The following is a 15,080-nucleotide window of genomic DNA, read 5'->3' on the forward strand; positions in this document are numbered from 1 at the left end:
CTTAAAATAAAAAGATTTTAAAGGTCATTAAAATTATCTTATTGGCTGTAGATGCTTGTGAGTTATTTTCTCTAGTATTATCAATTATTTTCATTTTTAGTGTTACATTCAAGTCTTTTCAAACCTAAGTGAAAGAAATAAGATTTTGGCTTTTTAGTCAATAATGAGTAATAATATTTGTTTTTGCCTGAAACATGAAAACTCACAATTCCTATTTATCATATTCTCTCTATAGCTGTTTTCCGATTTTTTTTTCCCCATAACTCAATGAATGTGCATTTTTTGTTTGCTTTTATATCCAAAATTGAGGTTATTCTCAGAATGTGAACTTTGGTCTTTGATAGTAGTAGAAGATCACTTTCTTAAAAGACATGAGGCTTGGTAAAGTTTGCAACTTCGGTCTTTTATACTTTTTTTTAATCTGTTTCCACTACTTTTTCTGTGCTTCTAGACATCTATGTTTTAGAATAAAGTTATGTTGTTTCTCCAGTTGTGAAGCTCTGTGTTCTGATTGTTAAAAAGTTCATCTCATTGTCCTCAACAGAAAGGATGTAATTAAGTTTTAAGGTCAACTATGGTATAATACTGGCTGGAATACTTCTAAATACCACTTATGGTGCATTTATACTGTAAATTTCAGCATAAAATAAATATTTTATTGTTAGATTTAGGAAATATAGATCAAGTAACAGATCAGTCTAACATCAGCAACTAGAAACACAATTAGGTCATTTAAAAATGCTCCTAGCACTTATGTATTATTTTGCTGTCCATATTTAATTCAAATGTACTATATATCCATATATTGTTCAGTGAAAGCACTTACAAAAATATTAAAGAAAATAGTAAAAATGAAAAAAAACATAAAAATTAATATCATTATAATAAGTACTTGCAATGGAACTTTTAAAGTAATTGTTTTAATACTTACATTGCTGCTGCTTCAGTTACGGAACTCAGTATCTACCTATGCAAAAATAGATATAACTGATTTAAAGACTGAGAAGAAACAAATTTTCCTCCCAGCAAAGAGGAGAATGAAAACAAGACTGGGACCATCCATCTTTTAAACAGTTAATATTTCTGATTATAGAAAAGTAACTTGATGAACAATTTTGAAATAAGTTGCATAATGTGGTTTTGCCAGCTATTTTAGCTAGTGATTAGATTACATGCTATTTTATTTATTTATTTATTTATTTATTTACTCTCTAATGTAGCTGTAGGAGATTACACTATCTACATAAGTCCCTAATCCTTTCATGAAATCAACGAAGCTCTTATCTCAGGCATATCTTGTGGCAATGAAAACTGTAAGTTAATTATGCATTGTTTAAAACTGTTTTCTGTTTCATCAACTTCAAATCTGTTGCCTTTCAATTTCATTCAGTGTCTTTCTTCTATTGTAATACAAAATTCTGTACATCTCCTTTCTTTGAAAAGAGGCATTTAAGTGCTAGATATTTCATTATTATATCTTTAAAACATATTATCATCTCTCTGTTTTTTTGAGTGCATTTGAATAACTATTATTTTTGCTTATTTTTGTAGGAAGACCAAATTCTTTTCTGATTTGAATACATCTACTTTTTTTTTTTTTTTTTTTTTTTTTTTCCTCCTCTAAGCTGTCTGCTCAATTATTTCCTTTTAGAAACTATTGTGGTTTTTTGTACACTTTTTGTAATGAAAAAGATCAAGATATTTATTTATAAAAAAATGTTTAGATAGGCAATTATAAATCAGTTTTAATTTCTATATTGTCCACAGTGTATTTGCTTAGTGCTATGAACTGCTTTTATATTTTTATACTAAATGTTAGTATACTGTTGAATAAATTTAATAATGATTTCTATAAGTAAATCCAAGTAGTTTAACATTAAATACAGTTCATCTAGAAGTTAAATATTTTTTAAATGTCATACTATATATATATACATAATTGAAATATGTATTTGCAATGGAATTTTAAAAGCATTTGTTTTAATAGTTATGTTGTTCCTGCTTCAGTTATGAAATTCAGTCTCCTGAGAAAAATAAAGGGTAAATCCAATTTGAAATGCATATAATTTCTTCTGAAGTCAACAGATGCGTAATTCAGTTCAACATCTGCTTAGATTTTACTTCAACTGGTTGTTCATGTATGTGAATTTATAATTTATATGAACTGATCAAAGAGCAGGTTGAACACTTCTCAAAAACTAAAGATTTGCCTGCAAGGAATACTATGAAATCTGCTTGGTCTTATTAAAGAAAAGATACTATTGAAGATAAAATATGTATATATGCAGTCATTGTAAAAAGAAGCAAAATGTTTGAGATGGTTCTAATAATATAGATTCACTAAGGAGGGAATTCAGCATTTGCTTTAAATGTCAAGTGTAATATGTAGGTCCATCATGATGAAGACAGAATTTAAATATCAGGAATACAAAGCACATATATTTAGTTGAGACAGAGAAAGCTATAGGTATGTAACAGCTGTAGCTGTACTTGAATTTATATAAGCATATTTGTTGGATGTTTCTACTATCTGTATTATTTTCAAGACAAATAGTATCTATCTGACATTGCCCCAGCATCTCACAGTTTATGCTCCACTAGACAAAGATAAAATTGATTAAAAAGATTAGCATATTAAATTCTCATACAAGAACTGCTTCAAAAGTTACGCTTCCAGTTTTATTATGTTGGCCCATGATATCAGAGGTAGATGTTGATTGTATGGCAGTAGAGATTAAACCTTCCTGCCAATATTCTGTTATATTTTGTTTTGGTGTGACAGTTGGCAGCACAGGGGCAGTCTGACAAATTTGGCACCTGACATGGAACGGTGTATGAAGAAAAGGGGTTCCTCCATAGTGAAAGAATTGCACCAGTTGACATTCATTAATGCTTGCTGAATGTTTACAGAGACCAAACAGTGGATGTCAGCACAATGAGACAGTGGATGGTGTGTTTTAGCAGTGGCATCAGCAACATGAAAGACGAATCACATTCAGGACAGACATGCAGATTTTCATATGTGTGGCATGCAGTTTCTTGCTCATTGCTGGTGAAACTGTATGGCTAATAGTGGTGACTATGTTGAAAAAACAGTGTTTTGTAGCTGAGATTTTGCTCTACTGAATAGTGTTATGTGCTATTTTTATCTGTTGTATTTTCCATGGAAATAAATAGGAGGCATTACTTTCATCATGACCTACACATATTTCCACAAGCATCTTCTAATGCACTTTTATATTAAATCTGTCAAGCAAAGGAGAGACAAAATTAATTGCTTCTTTATATCATAATCTATTTAAAAGAGTTACTTAGTTCCAAATACATTAATTGCATAATATCTAATTTTTCAGGTGTAAGTTCTCAAGTTAAGGTTTGAATTATTAACTGACCATCTAAAGGCAAGATGTGTAAGGCTGGATGAGTTATTCTAGTCTATTTTTCTAGTCAAGGGAAAGGACCAGGAAAATTCAGAGGCCAACTCTTCTCATTCTGGATGAGGTTTTTTAACGCAGGTCAAATGAAGCACCTTATGGAAACAACATTTCTTCTCCTTTATTTTACGTATTAGCCCGCAATTAACAGTTTCTGGGTTTGATTTGCTTTACAATAGAAATATAAAGAAAAACTGGGAGTACTATTCAACAAATTCTAGCTTATGTATCTGTTTGCAGGTCCAAGAAAAACTGAAGCTTGATATGAACTAGTTGCTCAACATTCACAGCTAAGCTTCTGGAATTTACAAATGTTGCCCTCTAATTAGTCTTAAATCAATGTTTTGCTCCAGTTTATCGGAGAGAGAGGAGGTTCTTTGATATGTGCATACCTGGCATGAGATTAAGAAGCAATGGTTCAAATGTCGATCTGACAAGTTTATTACAAATCTTAATCAGGGAGATGGGGAAAGGGAGGATGGTGACTATTATGAACTAGGGTGATGGAGAAGGGAAGGCAGGTGATAGAAAAGATAGAAAAGAAGCAAGAATTGTGTAAAGCATGTACAGTCACCACCAAGATCCAGCAGCAGTACCACTGCACACTGTTCCAATGGTCCGAGGCAAAAGTGCAGGGGGAGAGCAGCAGCAGTGTGGCCAGCCTTACGCAGCAAGCAGGTACCAGGAAGAAGCAGCAGGGTAAGTCCAGGAGGAAGCAGCAGGTCTCAGGTAGCAGGCCCAGGAGAGTCGGTCAGCATGCAGGTCTCAGGTCATGAGGAATCTGTTGTCAGAAACTTCTTCTTTGTGAAGACTCTGTTGTCAGAAAACCTCTCTTTTTCTTCATGAGGAATCTGTTGTCAGAAAACCTAACCTCTTGGTTGTAGGTTCCCTTTTTATCCTTCTTCGGCCAACTTGGCATTCCTTGACACCTGTGTAAAAGTCATGTGCAGTACCCCCTGAGATGGCTATCTCCCTATCTCCCTGTTTCCCTGTTTCCCTGTTTCCCTGTCTCTCTCTCTCTCTCTCTCTCTCTTTCTCTCTCTCTCTCTCTCTTTCTCTCTCTCTCTCTCTCTCTTTCTCTTTCTCTCTCTCTCTCTCTTTCTATCTCTCTCTTTATCTCTTGTTGCCCTTGGCCTTCTCCATCTGTGGTTCTCAAAGGATTTTGCAACCCTTGCCCAGGATTTGTCCATCAGTGTTCTCCAAACAAAGGATTTCTTGACCAGGATTTCTTGACTTGCTTGGACTTGTTCTGTGTCCTCAGCAAGCTTTGAGACAATGATGTAAAAGAGTAATCTCGTACAATCAATTAAAATAATATGAATGGGAACAGCAAATGTATACATACAGATAAGAGCCATACAAGTTATCCGATGAGAATGACTTTGGAAATTAGTGATGCATGTTTTTGTGGATTATTCTAGATTAGTACAGTTCCAGGGAAAAATGCTTTGACGATGACCCTTAGTCTCATTTTACAGAGGCAGATATTTCATAAGAAGAAGGAAGAAGTCTTGAATATGCAAAGCCTGAATATTTTCTTATATTGTTGTGTCCCCGTAGAGAAAAATGCTGACATACTGAAGTAAGTTAAAATGGAGTGTATAGAAAATTTTCTTAGGCTTGAAAATAAACATTGTAAGTCTTAAAAATTCAACTTTTTCAGCTTATTGAAAAGGTAAAAATGTGACACTGTATGAGAACTTTAACACAAGGAAAATATTTTCTCCAGTGGAGAAGAATTACTCCAATGGGTACAGGGAAGGTACATTTTAAAACAGAATGAGAAGGGGAGCATAAGTGTACAGCTAAAGAAGAAATACCCCTAAAATGTTAACTCATTACTGCTATTTATAAATAAACAAATAAAGAAATAAATAATGGAAAAGGGAGGGGGGAGGGGAGGGTAAAAAGAAATAGAAAAATGGCAACTGTGTGTTTTCCCTTTAAATACATGTTCAAAAGTAATTTTCTGAGTTGGTTGTTCTTATGTTTATAGCAATCTGATGTTAAAACTCTCATAAATTTTAAGTTAATACCAAAATGAGAAATCACTGAGACAAATTCTCAGCAAGAATGAGTTATTGCAGTTCTGCTGATAGTTACATTAAATATAGCTGCCCTTTCTACATTTAAAACTGCAATGTGATGGGGAAAGAAATAACTCAGTGATGACCTATACAGGTGAGAAATGCGCTTCTAATTATGTTCTATTTACATATTACAGTGATCAGATTTTTAGAAATTAAAATTTAATCTTGACACAATTATAATATTTCAGTTGACAATACATCCAGGCTCTCTCCTGAGAGCAGCCTGGAAACTGCTGTATTTCTCTTCCAAAATAACTGTATTTCACTGTTTTATTCTACATCTAGCTCATGTTTATAAATTCTGAGATAGTTTGAAAAGTTTTTAAAGAGTTTGGGATGTCACTGAGAATGAGAAGCATTACTCATCTTCATAGCAGTGCTCAAAAAATATCTGTATAAAATAAACTTGAAGAAAGATTTTAAAACAAGTATTGTTACAGAAATGGATCAAGACAAAATGTCTGAACATTCAGGGTATCTATACTCACTTTAAAGTTTAAAAACACAGGACATCCAATGACATAATCAGTGCTGAATTCTTTCTAGTTTGTTATTGTCATGCATCTTTTACAGTAAGCTAAGTATATACTGCAAGGTATGACAATTTAGAATAGTAAAGATGTATAAGAATTCAAATATTCCTACTTCAGAGTTTCTGTCAACTGGTCTCTTTTCCCGTTTTTCCCCCTCCCTAGACTGCTCTTAATTGTATTCAGAGAACATGATAACTGTAGAGATGCAGAAAAAGGAGAGATAAAAATGAAGAGGAAGGAGAAGGAGAAAGAAAAAGGAAAGAGGAGAAAACAAACAAAAAAGAAAAAGGAAAAAAAGGGAAAAAAGAAATAAAATGAGAAAAGAAGAAAAAATATATGTCTTAAAATATTCAATTATTTTGAAAACAAAATGTACAAAAGTTATTAATCTTACCTATATTCTAAAACCCTTAACAAACCCATAGCAAACTCAGTATGACAGAAGACAAATTCCACTCTATTTGAATTGGAAGCATTTTCACACATACAGACCAGAAGACCTACGGAGACTTCCATTCTACTGGAAGTCTTGTGCTGTTAGAAATAACTTTTTGCATATGAAGGTGAATTTGTTCCACTAATATCAGTTCTTTTGAATTTGATCCACATCCCTACAAAAGACGAGAAAAATCATATCATGATTAATTTTGTGGAATTTCTGTGAAATGAAGATTGTAAATTTGTAAAATGTAAAATGTAAAGAAAACCTTCTACAGGTACATTGCCCAGAAGAGACAGGCCAAAACGGGCGTACCTACTTTGGTAAATTTAAAAGGAGAACTGGCTTCAACAGATGAAGAGAAAGCTGAGGTGCTGAATGAGTTCTTCACCTCGGTCTTCACTGGTGGCCAGGATTCTAGTCTTTTTCACGTCCCTGAACCCTGCATCCCCAAACCTCTATGTGGGGACCAAGGAGGTAAATCCCTCCCCACTGTAAGGGCAGAGCAAGTCCGAGAGTGCCTCCTTAGACTGAATGAATACAAGTCTATGGGGCCGGATGGCGTGCATCCCAGGGTCCTGAAGGAGCTGGCTGAGGTGGTTGCCGAGCCGCTCTCCATCATATTTGAGAAGTCGTGGCTGTCAGGTGAGGTCCCGAACGACTGGAGGAAGGGTCATGTCACTCCCATATACAAGAAGGGGAGCAGGGAGGACCCGGGGAACTACAGGCCGGTGAGTCTCACCTCCGTGCCTGGGAAGATCATGGAACAGATCCTCCTGGACAACGTGCTCGGTCACATAAAGAATGAGCATGTGATCCGAGACAGCCAGCACGGCTTCACCAAAGGAAGGTCATGCCTAACTAATCTTGTGGCCTTCTATGATGGAGTGACGGCATTGGTGGACGAAGGGAAGGCGACCGATGTCATTTACCTGGACCTGAGCAAGGCCTTTGACATGGTCCCCCACCACATCCTCATCTCCAAATTGGAGGGAAGTGGATTTGATGGGTGGACGACCCGATGGATAAGCAATTGGTTGAAAGGCCGCAGACAGAGGGTGGTGGTCAATGGCTCTATGTCCAGGTGGAGGCCGGTAACAAGTGGTGTCCCCCAAGGGTCTGTCTTGGGACCGGTGCTCTTTAACATCTTTATTAATGACATCGATGAGGGAATTGAGTGCATCCTCAGCAAGTTTGCTGACGACACCAAGCTGAGTGGTGCGGTTGATACGGTGGAAGGAAGGGATGCCATTCAGAGGGACCTCAACAGGCTGGAGGGCTGGGCTCGGGTGAACCTGATGAGGTTCAACACGGCAAAGTGCAAGGTTTTGCATTTGGGCCGGAAGAACCCCAGGCACCTGTACAGGCTGGGAGGAGTGGTCCTTGAGAGCAGCTCGGCAGAGAAGGACCTGGGGGTCCTGATGGACGAGAGACTGAATATGAGCCAGCAGTGTGCTCTGGCAGCTCGAAAGGCAAATGGGATCCTGGGCTCCATCAGGAGAGGGGTGGCCAGCAGGGACAGGGAGGTGATTGTCCCTCTCTACTCGGCTCTTGTGAGGCCCCATCTGGAGTACTGTGTCCAGGTGTGGAGCCCTCAGTACAAGAAAGACATTGAGATTTTGGAAAGGGTCCAGAGGAGGGCGACTAAGATGATCAGGGGGCTGGAGCACCTCCCCTATGAGGACAGGCTGAGGGAGTTGGGCTTGTTCAGCCTGGAGAAGAGAAGGCTGCGGGGTGACCTCATTGCAGCCTATCAATACCTGAAGGGAACCTACACCCAGGAGGGTAGTAAACTCTTCAAAAGGGCTGACAATAGCAGGACTAGGGGAAATGGTTTTAAGTTGAAGGAGGGAAGATTTAGGTTGGATGTTAGGGGGAAGTTCTTTACTAGGAGAGTGGTTAGGCCCTGGAACGGGCTGCCCAGGGAGGTTGTGGATGCCCCGTCCTTGGACGTGTTTAAGGCCAGATTGGACGGGGTCCTGGGCAACCTGATCTGAATGTGTATGTTTGGTGGCCCTGCTAGGCAGGGGGGTTGGAACTACATGATCCTTGGGGTCCCTTCCAACCCGGGTGATTCTGTGATTCTGTGATCTGTAATTTTCCCCATTTTATCCTTGAAAAAAAAAATGCAGAGAAAGAATAAATGTATTGGCTGAGATAGAACACATCTTAAGAAGATACTATTCAATCTTTACCTTTCTCTCAGGGATTTGACTGAATTTTCTTAGCCCTAGTAAGATTTACAGAGAAGTCTTTATAGTAAATTATATATATAAAGTTGGAAACTATTTTCAATTAGTCTGTTCCTTTACCTTAGATAACAATATTCAAGTCCAAATGTGTTGGGCTATCATGTTTCATGTAGCTGTTAAATTTCAGTCACAGAAATTATTTTTACTTATAAATTGTAGTAGGTACTTAACTCCATCTTATACCTTCATTTCTGCACATGCTTTTTAAAATTTGGCTCCATACAAATAAAAATTCAAGTGCCAATTTCTCTCTCACATTAATCTGTATGAGCCTGCAAACAAAACCAGAATTACTTTTTATTATTTGTGGGAGAAATCCCAAAATTTACAAGGGTTTCATAGGAACAATAATGATATATTTGGCATCTTTTTTAAGCAGTAAACTTATAAAGCTTATGGAACAGCAATGTATTTAAATGATGTTGAAAAATCCCATCCCACTGAGATTAAAAATAATTTGTCTTCGCATTGCTCGATTTTATATGGACAAATACACTCATGACTCAGATGGGTGTGGATTGTGTTAAATACTGTGTGGCTTTGCATTGAGAAAATAACAGTGGTGTTGTACACATAAATCAATTTTAATTAGAAGAAATGAGGACCTTGTACTTTAGCAAACACATGAGTAAACCTATGTCTAAAAAGCAAACCTGTGTTCTCAGAATACATCTAGAAAAATAGAGCTCACATAAAGCACAGTAAGGGGTAGTTGTACCAGTTTGATCAGCAGCCTAGAGATTAATAAGCTTACCAAAATTTTCCTCTGTCGTTGCTTTCTTCAGAAGAGATTGAAACTTCTTATCTCATGTCCTCAATATAAAGCTAGATGCATTTTGACATAAGTTAGCATGTCTATTAAAAAAAATCCCATTGAATTATAATAATCAAGTATTGCTTGTAAAACACATTAGAACTCTCTGAAACAGTGGCTTACTCATCATTTCCCTGCTTTGTTGTTTATTCTTTGGTAACTTTACTGGCCTAGGTACTCAATTCTCTAAATGTATAAGGAAATCAAAAGCTTAATTTGAAACACTGCTTAATTTGAAGCACTGCTGGCATATCTGTAGAACAGACATACGAAACCCTACACAACTCTACTAAGGCTTCAAGCTGTTCAGGTGCAATGTACTCTAAACAGCAAAGGACTACACCTGGGCTAATAACAGATTCACTAGCACAAGTATACAGCTTATGAATCCAATCTTTTAAGTGTTCAAGCAGCTTAATTCACATATGGTCATACCATATCTCACTAGATAGTCCTCAAGACCTTGTTGTAAATGATTGGGCAAGATATTTGTGCCCCTCAAAAACAGAAGATAAAAGGGAGTACTTATCTATTCATGTTATAAAGAGAGAAATAATAAATAAATCAATACAAAAGATTAAAAAACTGAAAAATAATTTCTCCAGATAAAATTTTACTTACAACTGTTCTTTTAATAACTTACACTAGAACTGCATAATGAAAATTTTAGGATTATTTCTGGTATATAATGTTTAGAAATCAAAATGCAAAATTGATAAAAGATTTCTTATATTCAGTATCTACCATACATGAAAACATTTCCATAATCCATGGTATTTTAAACACTGCAATAGACAACAGCTTTTTCACTGAGATGACTTCCAGGATGCTGATAGCCTAAACCACTGAACCAAAAAATGTTACTTCATCTGGCATTAGCATTCAATAAGTTGACATGCACCACTGAAGCCATGCTCATTTCATCATGGCCATCTATCCAGTTGCAATTTTATTATGTTATTATACATAATAACATATATTCACATTAGCAGTGTGTTAGTCTAATATCATAATAAAGCATGTCCTTTTTATGAACAATTATTTTACAAATGATAATAGTAATCCCTCCAAGGATTATTATAATAGACCTCCAGGAATGCTTAGCATTGCTCTCTCTCTTATTTTTAGTGTCATTCTGTTATTTTATTACCCATAGAGCCCAATCCTGTGAACCAATTCTGAAAGATGAACAGTTCTTATGGAGTGCTGATAATTTTGTTTGGACTTGGCAAATGCTACCATTCGCAAGTGCAAGCTGTATTCAATTGTAAATGCATATAAAGTTATCTGAAATAAATAGAAAAGATTGTCTGGAATTAAAAACTGTTGTATAGGCACTTTTACTAGGCTATGGATGTACTGGAAAAGCAAAAGTTAAATTCACCTGTAATATGGATGGATAGAATAGTTTATATGAAACATTAAATGTGGAATATTTGGGAATGTATAGAATGTCAAGAAAAAGAAACTAAATCAGTCAATTGCTATACTAAACAATGCTTTTGTATACTGAAATTGAAAGGAATGTATTTTTGTACTTTAAAATATACAAAATGTACAAGAATATAGGATTTTTTATAGTGTTTCTTGCTTCTACAAATTCATTTGCATTTTGTTCAAAGAAGATCCTTATTTTTTGTCAAGAATAAATTTATTCATTTTTTATTTCTTCCTTTATTCTAATTTGTTATACGGGTAGCATGGCATAAATATTTACTGACAAGTCATACTATCTTAGAAGACATGTAATTATTAATTTATTTACAGAGATGAAAAAAAATTCTTTATGAATAGAATATATATGCTGCATACACTAAAATCTGTATAATCTTTGTCCTGCCTGCACACAAAAAGGTAACTTGTTTGAGTTTTTGTTTTAAACCTTTTTAATGCAACAGGAAATTCTTTATATGTTTAGACTACCCAGGCTGGATGTGGCTCTGGACAGTTTGTTCTAATATTTGGTGATCCTGTACATAGCAGGGGGCTTGAAACTCAATGACCATTGTGTTCCTTTTCAACCCAAGCCATTCTATGATTCTATAATTCTATGATATTGCTTCAATCCACCTTGTAGAGATTTGCAGTTACGTAGACAGAATAACAGCCACTAATCTGAAACGTTCTTCTGGACGAATTCTGTTGGAACCACTGAAAAAAAAATACAAAACCTATACACTGATAGTAAATTTTTGTTATTGGTAATACACGGACAGTGGTGAATTTAAGAAAGATTACTACAAGTTTAGGAAAATAAGAGGTTTTTTATTTTATTTTTTGCAGGATCCAGTGCTCAGTAGAGAATATCTTTTGAGGAAAGATAAACTATTTAAGGTATTTATTTTTTAATGCTGAACAGGGAGTTGCACTTAGAAAAGAGAGAACTTGGGAGATCTTTGAATTTCAAAAAAGATGTATGTTAACAAAACAGCAGGAAAGTTGAAGTCAATGTGTATTTCTCACTTAATCCAGCTAAGTCAGGATTTCTTGTGTGTTTCCATTTGTGTATATTCTTCTATTGCAGTTTTTGACTTTATTTCAAGATAACAGATATACCTAACATTACGTAGAGTATGGTTCCACTAGCAGTGCAGTTCAACAAAGCTATACTTAATTTATGCAATGCAACAAAGCAACGTAGCAGAATTTGTACAGTCATTTTACTAGCATGCTCCCCTGCCATATTGGGTGATTCAAAAGGACAAATTTCAAAGTCTTTCAGTGATTTGGCACAACACTGCAGTTCACAGAACATTCTGCTTAGAAGCAGTTAGTTTTCATTCTTAGCAGTAACAACATATGAAGCCAGATGGAGATCTGTCTCTTTTGTTTCTCTGTGTATCCTCATGAATGCTTTCCTTTAATATATACCACTTTACATTCTATTACATTAAATATTCAGCATAGTACATCATCTTTACTTCAAGTTCACATTTTTCACTCAAAATACATTAGCAGGGAAGAAAAGTTAGAATAAGAACAGCATAGTGGGTAAAAAGTTGCTGAGTGTTATGAATCCCAACTAAAGAATCCAAAGAATTTTGACTTGCATACGTATAAGAGAAACAGAACTGAAACAGATTAAATGAAGAATTTGGTCTTTTCATGAAAATACATGCAATGACTGTAGAGGAAGTGTTAAGAAAGGAATGCGAAGAGTGTGGCTGTCTCCTCCAGGTGCTTCAGCTCAGGACTGTTCTGCATGACTGTTTTTGCCCAGCCCAGTGGGATATTTGACCAGACTGGGGGATGCAGATGACACTTTTCCTTTTGCAGGTTCATCAAGTAGTGTCATGTTTTTATGATTTTTTTGTTATCAGTATCCCAGTTCATAACATCATTCTAGTGCACTGGGAGTTAATGCTCCAGTTCCATGAACTGCCAATATTTCTGGGTACCTTGTTCTCAGAAGAGAAGAACTACATACCCCAGGGGACTTTGCATTTCTGTTTTCCGTTCAGAGGGAAAGATAAAACTGTTAGCAGATCACGAGCTGTCTCTTTTCCCTTTCTGCTTATCCTGGCAGCACGTGTGCTCCCTAGCCCTCTCTCCCTCAGCATTAGAGTAAGGCTTTTGGTTTTTGGAGACTCTCATTTTATTTGATTTAGTAGACTTCAATTCTTATTATATAGTATCATATTGTTTTACCTTGCATTCCAATATATTTTTTAGTAAATTAGCTTTCCTCCTCGTATTGTTGCCGCTGTTTTGTTTTTAGGCCCACCTCTATACCATTTCTCCTTCTCCCTTTTTTCCTTTTCCCCTTTCCTGGGGTGTGGGTCTGTGGGTCCCCCTACCCTATTAGTCACAGAACCAGACTGAAACAGCCTGTAAACCACTGACAAGTACGAAAGCTGAGAACATTTTCCAAAGACACACAGACACACACACAGAAGCAGGCCACTGACAAAACATGTCATACACACTGATCCAGCCAAGGGCTTCTTCCAGCAGCATTTACACACAGGACTGTATGTACATAAAAGGCCATGTCCTCTTTCTTCTCTTTGGATGGAAAGACAGAAATTCACTAGTGACAGTGTACAAGCACACACACAGTAGCTAATCGTTCAAAGACCTGACATGGCTCTTCTTTCAGCATCCCTGTCCAGGTACCTCAAGTACAGGCACAGCTCCTCTGTCTCTCCAGAAACTCTGGCTGGATCCCAGGCCCCCTTAGTACCTTCACAAGTCACCTATTTGCCAGCTCATCTGGACTGAAGTTTACTGCACATAGCCAGCTCTCACACATTTGTCCCTCATTCACAAGTCCCCCGGGCACTTGAGTATGGATCTCTCCACACATCTGATTCACCAGCCCAGACCAAAGAACCTTCCTACTCACCAGATAGTTCAGACATTCTGTCCCCACAACTGGCAGCATGAAGCTCATGAGCTGTAGTCCATGGCCCACTCCAGCTTTCCATGTGAAGCCTGAATTTGTTCATGTCAGTCTGGAAGATGTTTTGGGAACACACTCACTGCAATATCTGGGAGGATACACATTCACTCAGTATCTGGAAGTTTTATTTCTTATTATTTTATCTACTTTTATTTGCCTAGTCTGTGTCTCAGCATTTAGCCTATTGTTCCCCTTTATTTACTTATAATCTTAATCCAAAAATCCTCAGAAAACCTTCCTTGAATCCACATTCCCTCATTCAATCTTTTTCTTTACCAATTAGTAAAACAAAGAAGTTTTGTTTTGTTTTCTGGTGATTTTCTCCCAGCCCAGGAGGCTTCAATCAGGTAACCTTGTTGTAATAAAGACCCCCATATTCTCACATGCCCTCATTGATTATTGTGACCAAGGAGAGCTATTTCCCATCACTTCATTCTCTTCCTTATTAAACAGTGCTGCAGTGATAAAGGTTCAAATATCCTTAAACAAGCAAACACTCTTCTTTTACATACTCTTACAAGAAGAAAAGCAAAAAGTAGTTGGTGTGTTTACTTTCAGAATTTTAATCTATGGTACACTGATGAAGAAACACTAGATTTAGTGTCGTGGTTTTGTGATTTTTGGTTTTTGATATTCCACATCATAACATCATGTGGAGCACTGGGAGTTTAACTGTTAATGCTCAAGTCCTGGGTACCTGCCCAGAAGAGAAGGAGAACTACGTTCCCCAGGGGACCTTGCGGTCAGGGAGAGGAGATTTAACTCCTGGCAAGGTCACCTGATGTGCTCTTTTTCACCTGCTCTTCGTCATGGGCGCTGCTCCCGTCTCCCTGCTGCTCAACTGGATTGCACATCTCACCCCAGCGTTGTGGTGAGGCCTATCCACCTTTCGGACATTCTCTCTCATTATATTTGATTTATTAGCTTCAATTCTGATTATATTGTTTTATGGTGTATTATCTTGCATTCCGATGATATATTTAGTAAATTAGTTTGTTTCTCCTCAGATCGGTACCACTGTTTTTAATTATTTTAGGATCCCCTGTTTCCCTTTTCTGGAGGCGCGGATCTGCGGATCCCTCCGCCCTGCTGGTCATGGAACTGGGCTGAACCAGC

Source organism: Lagopus leucura, unplaced genomic scaffold (genome assembly GCF_019238085.1).
Source record: "Lagopus leucura isolate 7727_CA_CO unplaced genomic scaffold, USGS_WTPT01 Super-Scaffold_100001, whole genome shotgun sequence".
NCBI lineage: Eukaryota > Metazoa > Chordata > Aves > Galliformes > Phasianidae > Lagopus > Lagopus leucura.